Genomic DNA, 24,493 nt, shown 5'->3' on the forward strand with positions numbered 1-24,493 from the left:
GCTACTGGGATTGCAACTCGCTGCAAACGAGGTGGATTCTGTAGCACTGGGCTCTTGCTGGCAGTTTGTGAAATTCGCATTACCCGAAACTGCACTGTAAAAGAGAATAAAGAAAACGATGTCTTCCTCGGTAATTCATGCCATGCAACATGACATGGAAACCATCGCATGGCCAGTTTATCCATCGCCTTCAGGTTCAAGACATCTGCCAGTTTCTATACGGTAGCTTGAGACTTGCACTGGAAAATTACATTTCTCTTGAAGGCACTTTTTGAGCAGGAATTGGGTTTACCCTGGTTTTCGTGATTTATGTTTTGGGTGCACAAACTGGGTAATATCAGGCTTTAACTGCTAACAAGAGGCCCTAAATATTCGCTAAATTTGATTTATAGTCTTCTCACTGTTGTAACCTATCCTTCCTCAAGCAGGACGGTAGCTGAGTGAATTCGCATCACCTGTTAATGTCAATTTTTTCTTTTCTCAGCTGCTGAGGGCCATTATTGCCAGAGGGGTATGTAAGGTGTGTACTGTAGACAGGTAAATCGCTTAATTCAAACCGACGGTATTTACAAACTGGCACTTTGCTCCCGTCAAAATGCGTATTTCAGTGCGACAAAGCTGCCGGTAATATAAGCATACGCAACGGCCGTGCAGCTTACCTGTCCTGACCGATGAAGCATGGCAATGCAGCGCGCTGCATGTGGCCATCGTGGAGAACCACTCGTCTACTACCCCTGTCACACGGTGCTTTCGAAGTGCAGTTTCTCTCCCCAGCTGCGCTCTTGTTCCTGCCACGACGTGGGACCAGTTTATTTTACCGTATGCGGGGCCTATCGAGTGGAATCTATGAGGCGCCGCTGACAGTGCTGATGAGCGGTCGCATAATGGTTGTGCAGTCCCCGAGGCATCCTTCAGTCGAAGCGAGCAGCGGTCCCATACGTACTACAGGGTCGTCCACCCTGAACACGCGAGTGTGTGGCTGCACTCTCTGGAGGGCCACTGCGTCCGACACGGCCACTCATCGCAGTCGAGTGGCGCAGAAGTTGGACCTGGGCGTGGCGCTTTCCGTCATCTGTCACTTCTCTTCGATGCGCGGCCGTGTCGGACGCAGTGGCCCTCCACAGAGCGCAACCATGCGCTCGCCTTACGAAAAGAGAAGAAGGTTGCTAGTGACACGTCGACAGGACCAGATGGTATTCCGATTATGTTAATGTAGAAGCTAGGACCAAAATCCAAGCAAACATTATTAGATTTAGTGAACAAAATGATAGTGGATGAATGGCGATCAAGTAGAATGAACATGATATATAGGGGAAAGGGGGACAAAGCTGACATAAGCAAATACCGTCCCATAGCAGTGAGGTGTGTGGTTTATAGGGTGGTGATGCAGATTATAAAGGACAGACTGCCGGCTTGGGTGGAGAACGAGGGGGTGCTAGGGGAGCTACACAATGGGTTCCGGAAACAGGGGAGGTTGGAGCTATCGACAATCTGTTTCCATTGACGTATTATATAGAGATTGCTGAAAAGGGGCACAGGCCCCTATGGATAGCATTTCTGGATATCAGGCGAGCCTACGGCAACGTTATTCAAGAGGATTTGTGGGACATACTGGGCACATTGGATGTGCCCAGTATGGCACATCCAATGGTGATCAAGTAGAATGAACACGATATATAAGGGAAAGGGGGACAAAGCTGACATAATCAAATAACGTCCTTCAGAAACGCACTGCGACGAGTCTCAGTTAGCCTGAGCAGCTGTCTGTGGAAGGTATTTAGCAATGAAGAGGGAGCATACCTGGAGCGTGCGAAGATGCGGTACGCGTGCGCTTCTTCGCTGCTATCGCGGTGACCGCATTAATCCCATAGAATCATCGCTATATTTTAATCTAGAAATTGTGTATTTTAAGGTGCAGGCAACAAGAATAAAGCGGATGGCAGAAACAAAACTGTCGAAGCGAACCCATGCAAGCGAATTTCGTACAGCGCTGTTTGTGCCGTCTGCCGCGGCATAGTTTCGTTTTTGTGCTGTCGTTCGCTCTAGTGTCGCAGCGTCGATGTAACTGTGCCAACAGACGCAAAAAAAATCACATGGTCTGTAAGTATTTTGGCGTTGGCCTGGATGCTTCCAGACGTCGCCGAACGCAGCGGCGAACAAGTGCCTATATAGAGTACGTGTATAGTATCGCTTTTTCTCGCCGGCGTCGCCATTACGCGCGCATTGAACGAATTCCGGGACGGTGTAAACTACCATCGTGAGATGACTTTCGCGACGTACGACAAGGGAATTATGCAATAATTGCATTATTTAACAGATATAGGCGATCGAGTTTCAGTTGAAGGGGCTTCTGTGGCAGCTGGACTATTTGGCTCATATGAATAAAAAAAAAACGTACCGGGAAAAACGCAGCAACCGCGAACGTAACAGCGGGTTCTACTATATGTTTGTTTTGCAAAGGGAAAAATTAATCTTGCCTTTCATTGCGAGGGCTAGAAGCGCCAGATGCGGAATTCCATCTTATATTGATATCACCGTTTCGCTGTGCCGCATGCAAGCACTATGATCAGTGCGTTTAGTGGTAAAACCTTTTATGCGCGATCCTTCCTCAAACACTAGCTCACACAGTGAATTTTCGTTGTTTCGTGCTCGCTTTTATAGCTCAAAGTTTCGGTCTATCTATTGGAAGTGAATTAAGAGCGCCAAGAGTGAACGCATGTGTGCGGCGGTGGTTTTGTAGTCGTGCTCCCTTTGAGCAGTCTCATATATAAATTTGTCGCTATAATAAACTTTTGAGATTTTCGACAGGTCTTTTGAAGATGAAGACAATATATACAACGGTCATTACGTTTAGGGACAAATTGTGCTCGCACCATGGGTGGGAAATATATATATATATATATATATATATATATATATATATATATATATATATATATATATATATATATATATATATATATATATATATATATATAGCTACGTACCAATGGTCAGGCATTCGACGCCTCGATACTTCAAACTATGAAGTGACCGAAAATTTGTTCAAACTATGCTGATCAGAAACAAAGGGTAAGGGAACCAAAAATAGTTCTTTACGCAGACTTCGGAATAAATTTAGGAGCCCGACCATGGGTTGGTACGGGTCTTTTCATTCTTATGCGACCGCTCATCAGCACTGTCAGCGGCGCCTCATAGATTCCACTCGATAGGCCCCGCATACGAGACAAAAAAATAAAAGGGAAGGTGGCACAAACCTTTGCATTAAAAATGCAAAAGGCCTTGTTTCGTGCCATTTGCATAAGCTATCATGTCAGGATTTCACATTCACTGAAAAGCAGTGTGCATTCACCTTGAAATCAGTGCGTGGCAGACTAGACAACAATTAAATTACTGTAATATAATTACAGTAATTGAATTACTTTTCTCGGTAATTTCTAACGTAATTCATTACTTTTGTGGCCTGGAAATTTAGTAATGTAATGAACTACTTTCAAGCAGTAATTTCACGGAAAAGTAATTAATTAGCAACATTACTTTTGCTGCATACCGAGTCCATGCTTCTCCTCGCATCTGCCATGCTTTGGCCTCACGTTTGTGGAGATGAGCATATACAAAGCAAAGGTAGGGCATATGGGGGTTTAATGTCCCAAATTTTCTGAACATGTCCTAAAAAATGCCACAAAGATTTGCTTTGGTTTAGATTGGTTTATGAGGTTTAACGTCCCAAAGCAACTCAGGCTATGGGGGATGCCATAGTGAAGGGCTCCAGGAATTTTGACCACCTGGGGTTCTTTAAAGTGCACTGACATCGCACAGTACAGGGGCCTATAGCATTACACCTCCACAGAAATGAGACTGCTGAGGCCGGGATCAAACCAGTCTTTCGGGTCAGCAGCCGAGCACCATATAACCAATGAGCCACAGCGGCGACTCCCAAAGATAAAATAAATTACGGAGGGCACTAGAGACTACTTCCATGCTTTGAAGGCGAAAAACATTCATTTTTTAATTTATATTGTTTCCTTCCTTTCTAGTGACACACCTACTCATTAGCATACAGTCATAGGGCAACACATTAAATGAACCATTACTTGCCACGAAGCAACGCGGTTTTGTGGCCAATGGGTTGAAGGCCCTTGGTTCAATTCTCTGCACCCTCGGAAGAAATTTTTCACTTTGCTGATGATGTCACTGGGGGTTGTGAACCACTTTTCCTGGACATCGACAACATAGCCGGGTATCGCATTAAAGTGCCACTTAAGGCTCTTGCATTAAAAGTGCGCAACCAGTAATAGCCAGCACTGCCTTTGTGAAAAGTCTGCATATCAGTCACAGGACTGCTACGCATCTTCCTGCACAGCATACGGTCTCACACTGGTGACACTGCATGGCCACCAGAAGAGCGCCATGCCCAAGGCATGCCATATGGCACCTTCGCACAGATGCACTGCGAGTGCTTGAGCAAGTACTTTGACATCGCTGCACTGACAAGAAGTCTCAACTGACACGTCTAAGAAAGTTGACCGTGAGTTGTCGGTTTTTTATGGCCTCATTTGAGGCCCTATTTCTAACTCAAGGGCAACAAAGACAACAGCGTCCCACTGACATGCAATTTATTTCCACCAACTTGCCTGCAGAACAAATCAATTGAACATCAGCAGAACTGGCAGCTTCTCTGCACCCCTGTGCACTTCTGGGATGATGCGTGGATAAGCAGTCAATGTACTCCGGCTGTTTATGCGGATGACAAATTCTTCAATATCAGGATGGTGGGACGATATTACACATTGAATGATGTACTTCTGATTGAAGAGTGATATGAGAAAGACCATCTACATCAGCAAAGTGGCTGTTCAAATTGAGTAAAGAGGGGAAAAATTTCCAACACCCATTTTCAAGCTCAGTGGCAGTGCAAACAAAAGACTAGAAATTTTGCACAAACCATGACCAATGCGCAACATTTTAGCATCGAAACTAAGTAATTTTCATTACTTAAGGCAGGTAATTGTAATGTAATGTCGTTACTTTTTGAGACCAGTAATTTGTATTGTAATTTAATTACTTCTGTGATTTCTAGGAAATGAATTAGTAATAAAATTTAATTATTTTTCAAAAGTAACTTTGCCACGTATAGTGTGTGGTCAGCGGCTGCCTAGGGAACTTGTCAGTGTCCTTAAGTACTTACGCAAACAATGACACACCACCCAGTTCCCTACATGTGACAATGTCCATGAGAAAAAAGGAATATTGTGACAAAGACGACGAAGCTGGCTGTGATGCATTACAGAGCAGTCGCTCTAGGCCAACGGCCATTAAATTACAACTCTGCCATCGTTCATCGCGCCTCACTCTTTGGACGGCCACCACGTAACAATATTATACACCACACAGCATTTGCATTGGAGGGAATGGCCAAGAGCATTTTCCATTTGGTTTTCTGCGTGTTAAAGGAATATATACACGTAACTTTGGTGGCATGTTTTCTTCTCTACAATGATGCATAAAATACTACTACGCATGAATCACCATGTGATATTTGCCCACGGCCGCTAAATAATTTATAATTTTTTCTGTCGTGCTGTTTCGGTTTCAACAGCCGAACAATGGCTGTGACGTCAGAGTACTTTTGTGTCACGTGAGGCATAGAAAAACGCCGATATAATCGCTGCTTCATCGTTATAATTTACTGCAGGGCTGAAGCCAGCCTTGCTCAAGGGCTGGAATGACAACAAATGTGGAAGCAGCGATTATATTGCATTTTTATGCCTCACGTGACCTGTAGGCACACGTTAGCATCAAGGTCCTCATTCGGCTGTTGAAACTGAGACCGAAACAGCACGAGAAAGAAATGCTATTATAAATTATTTAGTGGTTATAGGAGAATACCAGGTGGTAATCCATGTATAACAACGCCTTACGCATCATTACAAACAAAAAACACGCACCCAAAAGTTAGGTGTCTATACTCCTTTAATTCTTTAGACCCACCATTCTGCTTACTGATCTTGCTTTGCAGTTCATCTGCTGAGCGACTTAGAGATATCACCTGAGAATTGCAGATTACTAAAATATTCTCCATTAACTCTTATCCCCACTTTTCCCAATCCAGGCCTCAGAATAGAGCAGGTATTCCTAAATACGTCCTGTCTACAGGAGGTATTTTGTTGCAGAGGACGCATTGCGGAGACTCATTTTTTTTTCTGCATGATTGGTGATGGATTAGACAATGCAGTCCAAGACTTCTTCAGCACAGTTTGGTATCGACACTGTTGCTTCCATCACTGGCAAAACGCCATCCAATGAAAGTAACGCCTACATGGAAGCTGAAGACAGCTAAACTTGTACTGTTGGAAAAAACCATGCGTGCCAGACACTTGCTTGTTCACTCAAATACGGCCTAATAGAGCAGCTGGGACACAGGACCTGGCTTACATATCTTCGAGGCTGCACTCGTAGCTATGTGATTAAAAGGTTTCGCCTGCACATTCTTTGAAATGCCTCAGGTATCATCTTTTACCAGGTCAACGGATACACTCAGGCTGCTTTCAGTTTGGGCATATTGTTAAGTGGCGACCAGCCGAATCATAAGCGGCGATGAATGATCGCAGTGAGATCATTCTAATGGCCGCTCGCCTATAGCGCGACCTTTTTGTTCCCGCGCCACTGCCAGCTTCGTCGTTTTAGTGAGACTACCCGGGGCTGCCGAGCGATTGTCCCAATAGTGAATAGAAGACACCGATGGAGAGACGGCTCAGTGGAGATGGGTTCAGAGGAGGATGGTACATGGCATGGGGGGAAGTGCTGGCCGTGTTACGTCTCGCCTACCTACGACGCGCGGTATAGCCGGCGCGGATGCAACGGACGCCGCGGCTTCGTTCATCGCTGCCGCAACGCCTCCCGCCAAGCGCGTCCAGGCATGTTTCAGTGCCACGTGTCGTCGTGCGTGCGTGTGTGTGTGTGCTTGTTTTGCCCACGCTTGTCAAAGCGCGGCAGCCGGGGAGAGGAGCTCCTCAACTGGGAGGCGAGGAGGTCTGACCGGCGCCGGCCTGGCGGACGCGCCCGTCACGCCTGAACATGTTCAAGCGTCGCCGTATCGGATGACTCTTCCCAAGCCGTTCCCTCTTGCCCTCGACTCCGAGGGTATAAAAAAAGACAGCTGCGCCGGACGCGAGAGAGAGACTTCGATTTCGTCCTTCGAGTAACGTGGTCGCCCTGACCGGCTGCTCTTTTGCGATGCCAGAATAAACAAGTTGTTCTGTTGCCAGTCGACTCATCCTTTGCCGGGACCTTCGAATGTTTCCAGCTTTGCCCCAGGCCGCCAGGCCAACGCTACCCTTGGGGCTTGCAACCCAAATGCAACAACTGGTTGCCAGCGGTGGGATCCCGACAACGGAGGCCAGCAGCGACGATATGCCGTCAACTGTATGCTGAGCAGCACAACGACCATCCGGGAGCAGTGCAACGAGCCCTGTGTGATGACTGGTTGCCTGCAGCGGAACGACTGCGCTGAATTCGTGGCTGCGAGGTTTGGTGAGTGCGGGACTTTCTTCTTCTGAGTTTTGCCAGGCTTTTGTTAGTGTCAGAAACAGAGCTGGTAATTGTGTTGTCGTTGCTGCCGGGTTAGTTTGCGGCAAGACAATAGTAGGCAGTAGAGAAAGCAGCATTCGGAGCAGCCATGGATTTGAAGTCGTTGCGCAAACCGAAATTGCTGGAGCTTGCAAGAGAGTTGGGTCTTGATGTCTCAGACAAACTCAGAAAACCGGAACTGCTAAGGGCGATTCTTGAGTTGGAGGCTGAGGATGACGAGCTGTCGGAATGCCTTGAGACCATTGAGGAGAGGGAGCAAAAAGAGAAAGACGAGCGCGAACGTAAAGAACAAAAAGAGAAAGACGAGCGCGAACGTAAAGAACAAAAAGAGAAAGACGAGCGCGAACGTAAAGAACAAAAAGAGAAAGAGGAGCGCGAACGTAAAGAGCAAAAAGAGAAAGAAGAGCGCGACCACGCTTTAGAAATGAAGCGTCTCGAGGTAGAGATGGAACGCGCTCGTAATGGAAGTCAGGCACACGGTGCAGGAGAACGGGTATCGTTCAAAATGACTGACCTGATGCGGCCGTTTAAGCTTGGAGAGGACATTGGTTTGTTCCTGGTTAACTTTGAGCGAACGTGCGAGAAGCAGGGGTTCTCTCGGGAAACGTGGCCACAACGCTTGCTCACTTTGTTACCCGGCGAGGCGGCCGACGTAGTCGCTCGCTTGAAGAGAGAGGAGGCAGAGGATTTCGACCAAGTGAAATCGAGTCTGCTAAAAAAGTACAGGCTGTCAGCGGAGGCGTTCCGTCGGAAGTTTCGGGAAAATGAAAAAGGCAGAAATGAGTCATATACAGAGTTTGCCTACAGGCTTATGTCAAACATGCAGGAGTGGCTCAAAGAAGAGAAAGCGTTTGGTGACCACGAGAAAATTCTGCAGTGTTTCGGGCTGGAACAGTTTTATAGTCGGTTACCTGAGAACGTGCGGTACTGGGTCTTGGATAGGCCAGACGTTAGTACAGTGGCTAAAGCCGCCGAGCTAGCCGAGGAGTTTGTGACGCGTCGGGCTCGCGGAGCTAAGGACGGTCAAAAGGGTGAATTTGGCTCCAAGTCTGAGAAGCCGAAGTTCACACCCATGAGAGCAAGGGGGGACACGCGTAGTGCGGATGCGAGTGAAAGCAGTCCGACCGAACGTAAGGAGACGGCGGCAGCCGAAGCCGAACGCAGAAAGCGGTTCGAGGCGAGGCAAGCGCGCGTGTGTTATACGTGCCAGAAGCCGGGTCACTTTTCGGCGCAGTGTCCAGAAACAAAAAGAGAAGTCGTGTGTTTGTCATTATGTAGCACTGACGAGAACATGAAGCTTCTCGAGCCTTACATGCGAGACTTCCTCGTGAACGGGAAAGAGTGCCGAGTGCTTCGTGATTCCGCAGCTACAATGGATGTAGTTCACCCCTCTTACGTAGAACCCGATATGTTCACGGGCGAGTGCGCATGGATCAAGCAAGCCGTGGAAGCTCATAGCGTGTGTCTGCCCATCGCAAAGGTGCTTATTGAAGGACCTTTCGGAGCACTTGAGACGGAGGCCGTAGTGTCATCTATGCTGCCCCCCCAGTACCCGTACCTATTTTCGAACAGGTCCGATCACCTCCTGCGCGAGAAGGGGCTTTTGTTTGGTGAGGCTAGCGTTCAGGCCTTAACCAGACCGAGAGTTCGGGAGCTCGCTGCAAAGGCGGTAGTTGCGGGGCCGACGTTGTCGAACAATGAAAAAGGGTCGGAGGCGCAGCAAGCTGATATTCCGAGCACGTCAGAACTGGATAAAATTGAGCCTGTAGCATTGAAGGCACCAGGTACTGGAGATGAAATGCACGACACGGGAAAGTTAGAAGAGCTTCCGGTCGAGCTTCCGGGACTAGGCTCAGTGACGAACAGGGAAGACACTGATCAGGTCATTAGTGACTTAATCATTAAAGCACCGCTGTCAGCTGAGCAGAAAACCGAACTACACCAACTCTTACAAGAGTTTCAAGGTCAGTTCTCTGAGAGGCCTGGTAGGACTTCTGTCCTTACTCATGATATAGAACTTACCTCGCCAGAGCCAGTACGATCCAAGGCGTACCGGGTGTCACCCCGCCAGCGCGATATTATGGAGGCTGAGGTAAAGAAAATGCTACAGCTCGGTGTTATTGAGGCGGGTGAGAGTGATTATACCTCCCCTTTGATTTTAGTTGAGGTACCGGGCAAGGAACCTCGTCCTTGCGTCGACTACCGCAGGCTTAATTCCATTGCTAAGGATCAAATTTATCCGATCCCTAACATCGAGGAGCGCCTTGAGAAAGTTAGTAGCGCTCAGTTTATTTCCACCCTAGATCTTGTCAGGGGTTATTGGCAGGTTCCACTTACAGAAGAGGCTAGTAGGTATGCGGCGTTCATTTCACCAATGGGAACATTCCGTCCTAAAGTTTTGAGTTTTGGTTTGAAGGACGCGCCATACTGCTTTTCAAGCCTCATGGACAAAGTGTTGCGGGGACAGGAAGAATTCGCTTTACCGTATTTAGACGACGTAGCGATATTCTCCGCCTCCTGGTCTGAGCATATGGCACACTTGCGGGCAGTGCTAACCCGCCTGCGCGAAGCGGGCTTGACAGTCAAGGCTCCCAAGTGCCAATTAGCACAGGCCGAGGTTGTCTACCTCGGTCACGTGATTGGACAGGGTCGTCGCCGCCCCTCTGAAATAAAGGTGGCCGCTGTGCGAGACTTCCCGCAACCGCGCACGAAGACCGATATTCGGTCGTTCTTGGGTGTCGCCGGCTACTATCAGAGGTACATCCCCAGGTACTCCGATATCGCGGCTCCCCTGACGGATGCTCTAAGAAAAACAGAGCCCCAAACAGTCGTCTGGAGCGAGACAAAGGAGAGAGCTTTTAGCGCCCTAAAGAGCGCCCTAACAAGCCAGCCTGTGCTACGATCGCCAGACTATACCAAAGGGTTCGTTGTTCAGTGCGATGCTAGTGAGCGAGGCATGGGCGTTGTACTGTGCCAAAGGGACAATGGAGAAGTGGAACACCCCGTCCTGTATGCTAGTCGTAAGCTGACCTGTCGTGAGCAGGCGTACAGCGCCACCGAGAAAGAGTGTGCGTGTCTCGTGTGGGCCGTTCAGAAATTGTCATGCTACCTAGCCGGCTCGAGGTTTATCATTGAGACGGATCACTGCCCTCTCCAATGGCTGCAGAACATCTCTCCCAAAAATGGCCGCCTCCTGCGCTGGAGCCTCGCTTTGCAACAATATTCCTTTGAGGTGCGTTACAAAAAGGGGAGTCTCAACGGTAACGCCGATGGCTTAAGTCGAAGCCCCTAACGTAGGAATCCGCCTCAAAGTTGTTGGTTACTGATGTTTTCTTCCTGAGGCAGGATTTTTAACATATTGCTTTTGTTTAGTGTTTCAAAGTGATTATGTGCTTTCTAGTGCAATTTTCCAATTTGTGGACGCGTTCTGAGTGCTGCTTGACTACTGTAAGGAACTAGGCAGTAGTATAAAAGGGGAAAGAGCCTGGCAGAGCTTAGTGAGGGTTGTCTCGTGCTTGCTGACTGAGCGGTTGCGTTTCGGCGTAGTTCTAACGCTTGCTGGGAACGAGCACAAAAATGGCAACTCTCCCGAAGTGACTTTACAGTGTCCTATGTGATCCTGAACCCGAGAACGAGGCCTTCTCTGTGCGCTGCGCTCAAGCAACGTCGAGGGACGATCGGTTTCGATTACGAGCATCATCGAGCGACATCCCTCTGGACAGCGGATGCAGTCCCCTGACCATCGGGATCTCCTTCTCCCGGCGGGGCGGTCTGTTACGTCTCGCCTACCTACGACGCGCGGTATAGCCGGCGCGGATGCAACGGACGCCGCGGCTTCGTTCATCGCTGCCGCAACGCCTCCCGCCAAGCGCGTCCAGGCATGTTTCAGTGCCACGTGTCGTCGTGCGTGCGTGTGTGTGTGTGCTTGTTTTGCCCACGCTTGTCAAAGCGCGGCAGCCGGGGAGAGGAGCTCCTCAACTGGGAGGCGAGGAGGTCTGACCGGCGCCGGCCTGGCGGACGCGCCCGTCACGCCTGAACATGTTCAAGCGTCGCCGTATCGGATGACTCTTCCCAAGCCGTTCCCTCTTGCCCTCGACTCCGAGGGTATAAAAAAAGACAGCTGCGCCGGACGCGAGAGAGAGACTTCGATTTCGTCCTTCGAGTAACGTGGTCGCCCTGACCGGCTGCTCTTTTGCGATGCCAGAATAAACAAGTTGTTCTGTTGCCAGTCGACTCATCCTTTGCCGGGACCTTCGAATGTTTCCAGCTTTGCCCCAGGCCGCCAGGCCAACGCTACCCTTGGGGCTTGCAACCCAAATGCAACAGCCGCCACGATGAAAGATATGTGTGAATGAATCCTGGTCGACGAAGCTTCCGGGACACAGGTCGCCAGTAGTCGACGGTCGAAGCCCTTGAATGCACCGAATGGCATGGGCAGGGGGACAGTGTCCTCACGTGTGGGCGGTGTCTCGGGTCGCGGCAGCGTTGTCATGTCAACATGCCTTGTGGTCAGGGCAGGGGACGGGACTGGGGTGAGCGGCGAGGTCGGTTCAGGTTCGGCGGGCTGGGGCAGAGCAGGGCGAACCAGGTGCACACGGCCGATGATAACGGCAGGCGGAGGACTCTGAAGATCCAGTACCAGGATGGGGATGATACCCCGCATCTCACACCAAATGTTGAGTGGCGACCAGCCGAATAATAAGCGGCGATAAATGATGGCAGCGAGAAGATTTTAATGGCCGCTCGCCTATAACGTGACCTTTCCGTTCCCATACCACTGCCAGCTTCGTTGTCTTCTAGACAATATTGCCGCTCTGCACAAAGTTTTTCCACAGTGCCGCGGGGTATGCCTTAACGAGGTTTTACTGTACCTGTGAGTACTAACGTTGCTGAATTTGATGCATGTCAATGTGAAATCTGAACCGGTTCATACACCTCCTGCAGTAAGGCTCATGATCCAACTATAAAATTGAAGCTCTGATCTATTGCTATGCGATGCATTCGGAACAGGTGCTGCCCTTGATGGTCGCACAGATAACTTTGACCACAATGGCAACAAAGGCATCAAAGGTTGCCTCCAAACTATAGCGATCCACCATTCGTGGCATGTTTTCCGCTGCTCTACTGTCTTTTTCCACAGTGGCCCACTCATAACTCACCCCAGTTCTGACTGCGGGGCCAATCCAGCAAACAAGTCTTACGCAGTGCTGTTCGGATGGACGTTATGGCCATGCCACTGCTCTAATTACACCCCACCACTTTCGCTCGGCCCCATGGCGACATTCCTAACACAGGTGGGGGAAGGAGGAAGTTGGAGTACCATGAAAGCCAAATGTACAAGGACATAGTGCAGCGGCCTCGCTCAAAGCTCTTGCCCTGAGCTCAAACAGCACAGGTACTTCTGGCTGAGCTTACAACTTCGTCATGCCAGAGCTGACAGCTCACCAGCCACACACATCGAAACAAATTTTTAATTACACATGCCAACAATGCCACATCTATTAAGATATGGAAGATGGTGTTAAGCCATCTATGCTCTCTAACCAACCCAAAATTCTTACTACTGTCAAGCAGATGACCTCGTTTCTCTTAGGCAATACATCCAGCTTATTACTGTTCACAGCTATGGTAAATTGTCATTTTGACCTCTCAGATTTTCTCACCAAGAGGCACGAGGGCAATTGGTTAACTGTATGGTTCTTGGGACCAAGCGCCATTTAGCAATCGCTACAAGCTCTGGACAAACACTCCCTGAAGTGGCCACCAAAAATCTTGCACCAAAGCTGCAAATTATACTGTTTGAAAGGGCATTACTTTTTTTATTTATTTGTACCTCAAAAGCCCACAAGGTAGGTACTATTACATGAGGGGTGGGCTGACATGTATTAAAACATCCTGCCAGAGAATTTTTCAGAAAAGGCAAACTGAAGAACTAAACTATTCATCTACATCCTTGAGGCTTTTTTTCCTCCCGTAATTCCTACTGCACGAGAAGCCGTGTGTTGGTGCTTGAATCTGAATGCCACAAACCCATATGCATGCAGCACACATCCTTTTACCAGCATAGCACCACGTAAGATCATGTCAATGCCTCATTTGGGGACAAGGGGTGCAAGCACACAGAACAGTAGGAACGAAACGCAAAGACTAATGTTGTGTGAGTCACTCCTGTGCTCTGTCTTTTGGGCTACATGTCTCAAGATGAACAATCCTCTCCCCATTTTCCTAAAAAAGTGAAACTACAACAAACATCTACTCCTAACTTGTGAAAACAAAACGACGAACACAGAAGGAAGAACATAAACATGTCTCGTCCTTGTCTTTCCATGTATTCTTCAATTATGGGAACTACTTCCTCGTTCAGCTCGCTGTCCTACATACATTCGTCTGTGGCTTCTCGCCTCTGCTTGTCTCTAGGGGCACAAACGTTGCCCGTTTCACAGCAGGAGGCCCACTTTCAAAATTATAATTTGCTAGATCCGTGACAGCCTAGTTGTTTTGTTCACTATACAGGCAGGCTTTGTTCATTTGGGGTCTGTAGGTGAAAGCTGTTGTCTTAATAGGGAATGTTTCCACATTTCCTTTTTGTTTCTTCTTTCTATGTAATGGCTAGGACAAAAACTGTCGCCCACCCAATGCAAAGGAAATAGCCACATAATCATAAGGTCTCTTCGATTTGGCTGCACTTTCTGCACTAGTTCAAGAAGTGCAGCACGAGTTCTAGGCTGGCTTGCACTTGCCGAAATGGAAGCGCAGCTGCGGTGCAGCAATACGGCAGTGCCCATGTGTAGGTCGAAGAAGCGGGAAAGGTATGGCACTAGTTATTTAATGAAATGATGACAGTTCTTTGTTGAAAGCTTTATGGTTTATGGGGGTTTACCGTCCCAAAGTGACTCAGGCTGTGAGGGATGCCATAGCGAAGGGCTCTGGAAATTTCGACCACCTGGGGTTCTGTACCATGTACTGACATCACAATACATGGGCCTCTAGAATTTCGCCTCCATCAAAATTCGACTGCCGCGGCCAGCATCGAACCCGCGTCTTTCGGGTCACGGGTTTCATCCTGGCCGCAGCGGTCGAATTTCAATGGAGGCGAAATTCTAGGGGCCCATGTACTGTGCGATGCCAGTGCATGTTAAGGGAGCATAGAGACCTAATTTTGGTGGCATATTTTCTTCTTTATAATGATGCGGAAGACACTTCTATGCATGAATCACCATGTGGTATTCGCCTACAACCGCTAAATAATTTATAATCGAATATTTCTGTCATGCTGTTTCAGTTTCGGTTTCAACAGCCGAATGAGAGCTGTGACGTCAAAGAGAGGTTTCAGGTCATATGAGGCAGAGAAAAACTGCAATATAATTGCTGCTTAATCGTTTTAATTTACTGCAGTACTGAAGCCAGCCTTCCTCAAGAGCAGGAATGACAACAAATGTAGAAGCACCAATTATATTGCAGTTTTTCACGCCTCACATGACCTACAACCTCTCTTTAAGGTCACAGTCATCTTTCAGCTAGTGAAACTGAAACAGCACAAGAAAGAAATTCAGTTATATATTATTTAGCAGCCATAGGAGCATACCACATGGTAATCCGTGTATAATAATGCCTTACACCTCATTACAAAAAAAGATTGGCTTGGTTTATGGGGGTTTAATGTCCCAAAGTGACTCAGGCTATGAGGGACACTGTAGTGAAGGGCTCTGGAAATTTCGACCACCTGAGGTTCTTTAATGTGCACTGACATCACAGTACATGGGCCTCTAGAATTTCGCCTCCATCAAAATTCAACCCCCGCGGCCGGGATCGAACCCACGTCTTTTCGGTCAGCAGCCAAGCCCCATAACCACTGAGCCACCGCAGTGGCATCATTACATTAAAAAGAAGAAACCACGCACCCAAAAGTTAGGTGTCTATGCTCCCTTAAAGAACACCAGGTGGTCAAAATTTCCGGAGCCCTTCACTACGGCGTCCCTCATAGCCTGAGTTGGTTTGGGACGTTAAACCCCCATAAGCCATAACCTTTCAGCAAATAACTGTCAAATAGCTTGTACATACGTTCTCTGCTTCTTCGACCTACACATAGAGGAGGTGAGTGACTGTTTGAGGAGTCATAATGAAAACCTGAGCGGTCAAGTCGAGTCGCATGGGCAGCATTTCAGCGCTAATTCGTAAGTCGCCTGTGTGTATACATGCAACGATTTTTTTTCTTTCTGTGAAACGACCATTTCCTAGAGTAGGTTTATGGTAAAACTTCATTGCAATTTGCTGCTTGAAAATTCTTCCAAGAGTTTCAGGATTTTGGTGGTGTCGGCGGCATGCAGATGGTTGCAATTTCGTGACGACAGCAAGGCTATTGGACAATCGGGCCTGCACAAGACCATTCGTTTTGGAAGCGGCCAGTGCCAAGCTGCATTTGAACTGCCTGAGCTGTTGTTGCACGCTGCCGGCACCACCGCGGAACTTCACAGAACTAGTGCAGAGAGTGCAGCCAAATCAAAGAAACCTATCATGACCAATCTTAACAAAGTTGTAGTTTGGGCTTGTTCGTATAGCATATTAGAAGACATAGCGCAGCACAATGGGACAGAGAAAAGCACACAGGACAAGCGCTTATCCTGTGTGCTTCTTTTCTCTGTCCCATTGCGCTGCACTGTCTTCTTCTAATATCACCACAATGACCTGTCACACACTGCAACAGTGCCTTGTGAGCTTTATGCACCTCACAAGCTTCCAAACAGTCAAAGGACATCAAGCACATTGCCCACAATGTTCATCTCTTTAAGGGCTCTTTACACCATTAGCTCTAAAAAGGTCTTAAGCTTAGAGGCTTTAAAATTAAGCTTGCTTCTCCAGCTGCCTGTAAAGGGCAGCATTAATTCAACACTCTACAGACTGTCCCAGCCGCGGGGCTACAAAAAATCGGACCGCGTACAAAACTCATCGCACAAACGGTTAGTTCAACTGGACTGTTGTCAAAAGTTTCCCGCCTTTTTTCGGGAGCACGCAAAAGCTGGTAATTATGCGTGTTTTACATGACCATGAGTTACGTTGGGCTGGATTGACAAAAGGTATAAAACACGCTCAGCGCAAGCTCTTTTCTGTTGAACTGCACAGACCTTTTGAGCAGAACTTACGAAAAAAACAGATGAGTCTTTCCTTCCGAGCCTTTGGGCCAACTGCCGGGCAAGCGGGCTCAGCGCTAGTCCTGGGTTATCTGCTAACACAAAATATTCGGGCGCAAGGAAGTTGACAAAGGAATGCTGAGTGTCAGATAACGGGCAATCACTCAGTATGTGCATACCAAAAGATAGCAAGAACAAATTACTCACGTGCAACACGATCGCGCGCTCTTTCCGTCGACCGGCCATAATGCTACTGAAAGCAATGCTCGGCTCGGCCGCTCGGCTCAAACATGGCTCAAACAGCAAAAAATTTGCCAGACGTGACGTCTTTGCTTCAAACCGGATGCGACGTCATGGGTTGAAATAACGCTAGCGTTACAGTGGCTGGAATAGGGGAAGTGTGCCGAAGGCGCGGCCGCTCGCGTGTGCTTCCGCGATGCAACCGCGAGGCGGCGCTGGCGGTTGCTTACACGTCGCTTCCTACGGGCGTGCTATGCGTTTCGCGCTAGAAACGCGAATTTGCAGTGTTTATTTCGGTTCATAAATTAGTATATCCGGACTGCAATGTGTTCACTTGCATGCTACAATGGCAGTGACGATACATTACTATATCTCCGCCTTTCATCAGTTTTCGTTCGATAAAACTTGCTCACTCCTGCCACGGTAGTTGCGCTCTAGTTACTGCCCGAGCACAGTAGCGATACGCTGCACAGTGGCGCTCTTAATGCGATTCAACTTCGCCGCTCAGAAGACTGCCAAATGCACCCATCGCGTGCTATGGGCGTGAATAGGATATTTCGCGCACTCGCACTTTTTGCCATAAAAATCGGATTGTCGTTTACACTAGTTCTATGAAAAAAATTTTGCACAGCATAAATGCAGTAGTCGCGTTCGTGATAATTGATTCTTATTGAAGAAATGGCTTGAATTAAAGTGGATGTCCAACGCGTATGAAATTATAACTAGATGTTTCTCTGAGCGCTGATCATTATTTAATTGTAAAATAAGTATTGTGCTGGATTCGTCCAAATAATGTGATTAGTTTCATGCAAATAAAAGTGGAAAACATATGGTCCCTACTGTACATTCCTGATGGAACTGTTTATTGCTTTTACAATGAACAATAAATCATTCACCTGATAACAAATTTCATGGTAATTAGAGGTTTCTTAAATGTCACATTAGTTTCAGGTAGACTAGTAATATACAAAACACACTTCAGAGAACATTCAACAAGACATTGCTGAAGGCGCATCTCCACATGGTCCTCAAGTTGTTCTGCTAAGTTTCAGATGTTTTTCTCCCTTGTGGAAGTGCGGTCTTTGTCCAGAGACTTTGTGTAGAAGTGAAGACGTGTCATGATGAAAAACTTTACAATACTGCTAATCAGTGCTTCCTTATGGGCAACACAGCCAACGTGTGGCATTTTTTGCATGTGCTGCATAATCTCTGTGATGCTATCTCTCTGCAACTTGTTCCAGCTAAACCAAATGGTGAAAGAGTCCTCCAGTGCTTCAACAAAAGCAAATAGCTCACGTGTCGGATACAGCAGGCCGCCCTGGTCACAGAATGTTCGCTTCCCACGCATCAATATATGCAAGGGCTTTTTTCAACACATCTTCTTTTTTCGAGTTCGGCCTGAGTGAGCTTGATGGCACTCTCGATGTCATTGCATCGATCAGATTATGCATGAAGGCGACGAACTTTGCTGTAGCATCGGCGTGGTCACAGGAATCTGCAATTTCGTTCTTGTACGAAAACAAGCCATGCAGAACTTGTGGTCTAAAAAGGTGGAATGCCAAATTGACCTTCATTTTTTCAAAGTTATTAGGACTCAAGTGGACATTAGTTATTTTTGGCATTGCTTTCAATGTGGCTTGACACTTGTCATGGGCTATCTTGATCGGCCTTACGTCCACATGCCCCTCTGGTGTTTTGACGCCTGCCTTGATGAAGCCATTGCGGACACATTTTACTAAGTGTGGAAAGTCGGACAAGAAGAAAAGGCGTCTGTCATCTCCACAAGGATGGGCTGTCGATGGTTTGATAGCTTTTGAGCTTGCCGAAATGCGAAAATTGCGCCACATTGCCCGATTCCATGACGCCCCATCACAGGTGATGTATTCAACCTTAAGACCAGCATTTTCAGAAAGCAGCACAGCTTCCACAAGAATCTTCGAGAGCAACGGTGCTTTAACATTTCCCTTTGAAGCGAAAACACCAAGGATTTGATGCCATGATCCTGAAAGAGGCTGAAACATAATAACCAGTCCATGGTCACAAGTAACTGTCTTGTCAGCCTCAGGAGTGTAGGGGCCAAGGGCAACGAACCCGTCCACTTTACCAGAGCCGCTTGCAACGGCGAAGTTTTCTGCAAGCTTCATCTTGTCGACAATGAGGCAACCATGGCACTCAAATTCAGTCATCTCTTGCGTTTTTCTTGATATGCCAGAAAGCACTGCTGCATTGAATCCAAATCTGCTTTCGTATTTCTTCATATACTTCCTGAGACAAGTGCGGCTAGGCAGCACAAGTATATTTTGTTTTCTTACATGTTCTTAGAGACGTGCACTTTTCATGTGCATTATAATACATTCTAGCATCCACTCTGGATTATATCGCATCCCTTTGACAGATTTGCGGCTTCCAGCCTCAAAACACTGCATGATTGCTACTCTTTGTTTTTGTGGAAGCTTTTCGATCTTTTTTAGCACAGTACTTTCTTCAATATCCTCATTCTCCTGCTTCATTTGAATGATGGCTCGATCCAAGCATTTTACTTTGGCTCTTAAGACGTCTCACTGCTTCGGTTCTTGCCCTCAACTTCTTTCCATAACTGACATTTCGCTTCTTTTCCCGGCACCGTTGATTAATAAGCCTTCTCAAATACTTGCAGGCGACGCACCGCATCTCATTTTCACTGACGGCACCTTTGCACCGTATATGATAAAAGCCTTCGCTCCATTTTATCATTTTTGAGCAGCTAACACGGCAGAACTCAGTGAGTAACCCCGCTCCTGCGCAAACCTGCATGCTGTCAACCTCCTGCAGCACGGACGCTGGATCACATTTCTCGTCTATCGCTGTGAGTTCCACACCCCGGACGGACACCTGATGCTTGATAGCGGTGCCCTCGCTGCGGAACAAAACAAGCTTCTGAGCATGGAGGAGACCCATGTTCGGCCCTGGCAGGCACACACTATACGACACTGTTAGCGGCTCTTCACAAAAAACATGCTTTCCCCATTTATCTGATGGGAGGGTGACGTTTCTGGCATCCGAAGTTCTTAGTAGGTCCGGTTCGGCAGATGCGGGTGCTTCTGCTGAAACGTCGCTGGCCTACGGAACTGTTCGCCGCCTCTTCGAAGGCACGAGCTTGGCACGAGGGTCCAGTCGCTTCTTTGGGTTTCTCTTCTTGGGCACGGGCTTGGAGAGTTACTTAGGCACGTTCGGGAACTTCGTTGGAACGGCATCGGGCTGAAGGACCGGTCTGCTTCTTTCCAAACGTACCGTCTTACCTTGTATGTTGTGTTCGAAATGACGCAACACAAACTGAGGATCAAAATGAAGCTTGCAAACAGCGGCGTTCCGTACAAGGGGCTTGTCGGCTCTTGGGATATTCCTCTGCCACTTCAGAAAAAGCTCCTCGTCCTTGGGCACACCGAAAAGCGACAACTTCTCTTTGCACGATTTGTACCCGGTTGTGCAACCGGGCACAAAACAGTGGCTTTGACGTCGGCTCATCACATGCACATTTTCAACAAGCCAGAAAAAGCGCACAGCGTACGGAAACCACTCAAAACGACCCAAAAAGCGCTGAAAACGCCGGCAAATAGGCCTCCCATGCGCTCAGCTTGACGTTGGATGGATGGATGGATGGATACGGCTGAACTACATCGGGCGGTGGCTCAAGCCACCTAGCCATGTCTTGTGAAATTTTACTCCTGTCTTGCTTTTAGCCACCAATCAGATAACCTTCGCTTGGTTACTTCTAACCTCTTAAAATCCACTTTCCCTTCACTATCCCTAAACCCCAATGCCTTGGGTAAGTCAGCCCCGCTGCCTTCCGCTGTAGGGTGAAGCCCTTTACAGAAAAGTATCAAGTGTTCAGCTGTTTCCTCCTCTTCTCCGCACGCAATGCACAAAGTGTCTATCTCCTGGTACCTGACTCTATGGGCTCCGTGCGCTGCAGTTTGGCGAGTACTGGTGGCGCCCCCTGGTTAACAGACGTGGCGAAAACCGGACGCAGCGCTCTCTTTCAGTTTGCTGTCAGCTAGGCGAGCGGTAGGGTGTTTCCATCGAAGGCGAAAGGAAATTTCGCTAATTATGCCCAGCCCTGACGGAAAACCGTGGCAGCCGGTGCGGCACGAAACAAGAATTTGCAGCGCGCACTTTGTGGGCAATGAGAAAAGTAGCATTGCTTCGCACCCGGCCTACGTTCCCACCATATTCCCTCCGTCTTATGGGAAAGACGATGGAATGATGCCTAGTGAAAAACTACAGAGATACCTCAGGTAAGCACCACTGAAGGAAAGGGAATGACTATGTACGACCTGAGTCATACATACGTCTGTTGAAACCGATGAAATGGTGCGCTTGTTTTCTCTGGCGCATGACAACACGAAATGTATCCTTTTGATTTGAAGGTCTCAGCGTCGTGCAGCAGACCGGACGACTGCGGACAGTTCGGACGATGATGCAGAGGAAAGCGCTTCTCCATTACACGAACAGGAATGGTCACCAGATCCAGAATACGAATCACCATTGCTTTTCATTGAAGATGCACAAATACCAATGGAATAGGGTAGCACTCTCCGCACATCCGTGGTAAGCGACAGATATTTCATTTTTCAGGATAAAAAAAAAACAAGTATACAATATCTAGACAAAATTTCGCGATCCCCCTGATTAGAACTCGAGTTTTTTGTTTGCATTTGATGATGTTATGTTGGTTTTCGTTTGCTCCGGCCATATCGTTATTTACGTTTGCATTAGTTTCTGAATATTAAACCCTAGGCAATGGGCACATTGCCACCAAAGGAAATTTGGTGTCATTGTTTTTCTTGTGCTTTTCCATAAACTGCCTTTTCGTATGAATGTTTTCTTTCCTTCCTCGATTTTGCTGCTAAGCCTTCCCGTTTTCTACCTTAGGTTAAATTTTATGTCTGTCCCCGGCCGCAATATGTGGCTCGCATCGGATATCGCTAACCAGTCTTCTTTGCGTGTGCAGCTGACGCAGACCGACGGTCAATCATGCCAGGGCGCCTGCACCATTCTCCTTTCCATGACATCAGGTTGCATAGCTTCGACACAGGTGTGTCATATTACCACTGTGGATTCTTCAACCCAAGCAAATCCTACCACTGCATCTACAGCCACCGGCGAAGACGAGAGAAGTTGTGTGTTCCTTGGATACAGCTCCCTTTATGAAAGAAAGGATGCATTTGTGGAACTTTGTGGTGTGAGTGCAAATGCCTTTGCGTTGCTACTGTCAGTGTTGGCTCCGCTTTGCGTCAGGAGAGTTGATGTGCCAATCGCACAGAAGTTAGTTATATTTCTTATGAAGTTAAAGCTAGGTGTGTCCTTTTCTAGTATTGCAGTGCTATTTGGCATTCACAGAACAGCAGTGAGCCGCATTTTTTATTTTGTATTGAATAACCTCGTCACTGCAATGCAAAACTGGATACCGAATCCATCACTTGAACTTATCCAAGCGTCCATGCCTTCATGTTTTAAACGGCACTACCCGAGGTGCCGCTTCATAATTGACTGTACTGAACTAAACACAGAGGAGCCGCCAACTGATGACTAAACCGTTCATCAGACGAATTCAGCCCGGATTCAACCCAGGGCGCTTACTTTTAACCCCTTTGTCTCCGCCCTTAGCGGGGACAGCAACTAACAAGGTAACATTAAGCGACCCTGCTCACCAATCAGTGGTTAGAGAAAGGAAAATAAGGTTTCCGCCAACTAATCGCCGATTGGGGAACGAATATGGACTAAACAATGGTCAGGGAAAGGAAAACCAAAAATCTGCAATTCCCTCGACCAGCCAAACATTTGGGAATGGAGAGGTGGCAATCAAACACACAACCAGCACAAACACCACTACCATTTCCCACCGCACAGAAGTTACATTCCTAATTTGTTTCTTTCGCACACGCGCATGCCGAAGGAACGATCACTAAAGGTGGTGGGTTCTTCAGAGAAAAAAAAAGAAGACAGTCAAGGGAAAAATGCGCTTCATGGTCACTCGTTCCTACCCAGACGTATCTCCTGCATTCCCGAAGTTTCGGCAACCCCTTGACGCCGCACACATGCCGACAGATGTACCTGCCTAAGCTTCTTCAAGACGGGTTATGCCCGTGACGGCGCGAAGAACACAAAGGCATTCGCTGCACGATGGCGAGGCAGGGACGGGACGGGTCCCTTTGTGTGCGACGCGCTGATCACAATACAGCCGCCGCCTAATCCCCATCAGGCGTCCCTCTGATGCAAGTGACTTGACTGGTGCGGCATTCCTCGCGAACCCAAGGCCGACTGGCGCCACGGAAAGTTCTGCGAACTTCACAGCATTAATTTAATTAGTGCCTCCAGAAAATACCTAAAATAAAAGTCCTCTAATTTTGGTACGTACTCCGCAAGAAACGCTTCGTCTTTTTCCACGTTAATTGCTATGCTCCTCTGAGGGGAGTACACATAAAGCAAAGCGGTGTCAATCCTCAGGATGTAAAGCATTATCATTATCTGCGTGTAGTAGGAGTGCGTTTTTCGCAGTTCTAAGTGACCATTCACATAGTGAATATATGGCACATTGCTGATTTCGTTATCTGGGTCAACCAGACACTTGCTCCTCAAACTATAAGGGCACTTAATTTCAATAAGTTGAAGTGTGCTGCCGGATGTTGCAATGCCGTCTGGACTGCAACACAACCATGGCTGCTCGGCATCGATGATGAGCCCAACCTGAAAGTAATCGAGAGTAAATGTAGCATGGCTTCATTAGGCTTGTACTGAAGTTACCTCGTGTATTTTCGTCCCAAGTGCCAGCTCCAACTCCTGTCTGGCCATTTTTTCCATTTTCTTTCCTGCGCCATCATGTGGAAGAGAACTGCATCACACCTTGCAAAGACACTACTGCACAGTGTTATTTCAGCCACTGTACTGGACACTTTAAATAAACAAATATATTAGGCAGGGCACAGCACATACCGTATGAGGTTGCAGCACTTGAAAAGGGTCTTTGCGAGGCAAGAACATCAGCTAAGTATTGGAACTCAGCTGTTCTTGTTTTAATCCGGTGCGCAGTCGAACTGCTCACGCGCATTTGTCGTTCTTGGTGCTATCTGGATCAGCAATTGCATAGTTTGTGCTCAGAAACAAAAACAGCATATACCATAAATAAATAAATAAAGCAATAAAAAACAAACCGTTGAACTGCTGCCTGGCCTTTTGTAATCAGGGCTATCTCAATTATCTCTGAGACTTTTTTGCACAACCTTTTTGTAGAAGGAATACTCTTTTTCATTCAAATTACGCTCCATGTCGAGCCTTCTCATTTTCATTGGGGAAATCTCTGCGATTTCAAGCATGGTATAAAGCCGTCGATTCCCGCTGACCAGGGCATTCACTAGCTCTGCTTCACAATTTTGTTCCCTCTCTGTCAGTTGTGATGCCACTGGTCCGTTTTTATGCATTTCAGCAGGGCTGCTTTCCGTCCTTAAAACATGCCTGATTGAGCAGTTCAGGTCCGCAAATTTAGCATGAACAACTGC

At 47.6% G+C, this 24,493-nt stretch overlaps 1 long non-coding RNA gene and 1 pseudogene across 1 annotated transcript; one reads left to right on the forward strand and one right to left on the reverse strand.

The window, feature by feature from the left end:
• Positions 1-19,451: 19,451 nt before the first annotated feature.
• LOC144096872 (uncharacterized) lies at positions 19,452-20,515 on the reverse strand (annotated as a pseudogene).
• A 550-nt stretch (positions 20,516-21,065) lies between these two features.
• Positions 21,066-22,504, forward strand: LOC144097553 (uncharacterized). Its single transcript, XR_013307054.1, has 3 exons — positions 21,066-21,232; positions 21,365-21,545; positions 21,949-22,504. It is a non-coding gene; the product is annotated as an uncharacterized LOC144097553 (long non-coding RNA).
• The last annotated feature ends 1,989 nt before the right edge of the window (positions 22,505-24,493 follow it).

The sequence above is a fragment of the Amblyomma americanum genome, chromosome 7, assembly GCF_052857255.1.
Source record: "Amblyomma americanum isolate KBUSLIRL-KWMA chromosome 7, ASM5285725v1, whole genome shotgun sequence".
Lineage (NCBI taxonomy): Eukaryota > Metazoa > Arthropoda > Arachnida > Ixodida > Ixodidae > Amblyomma > Amblyomma americanum.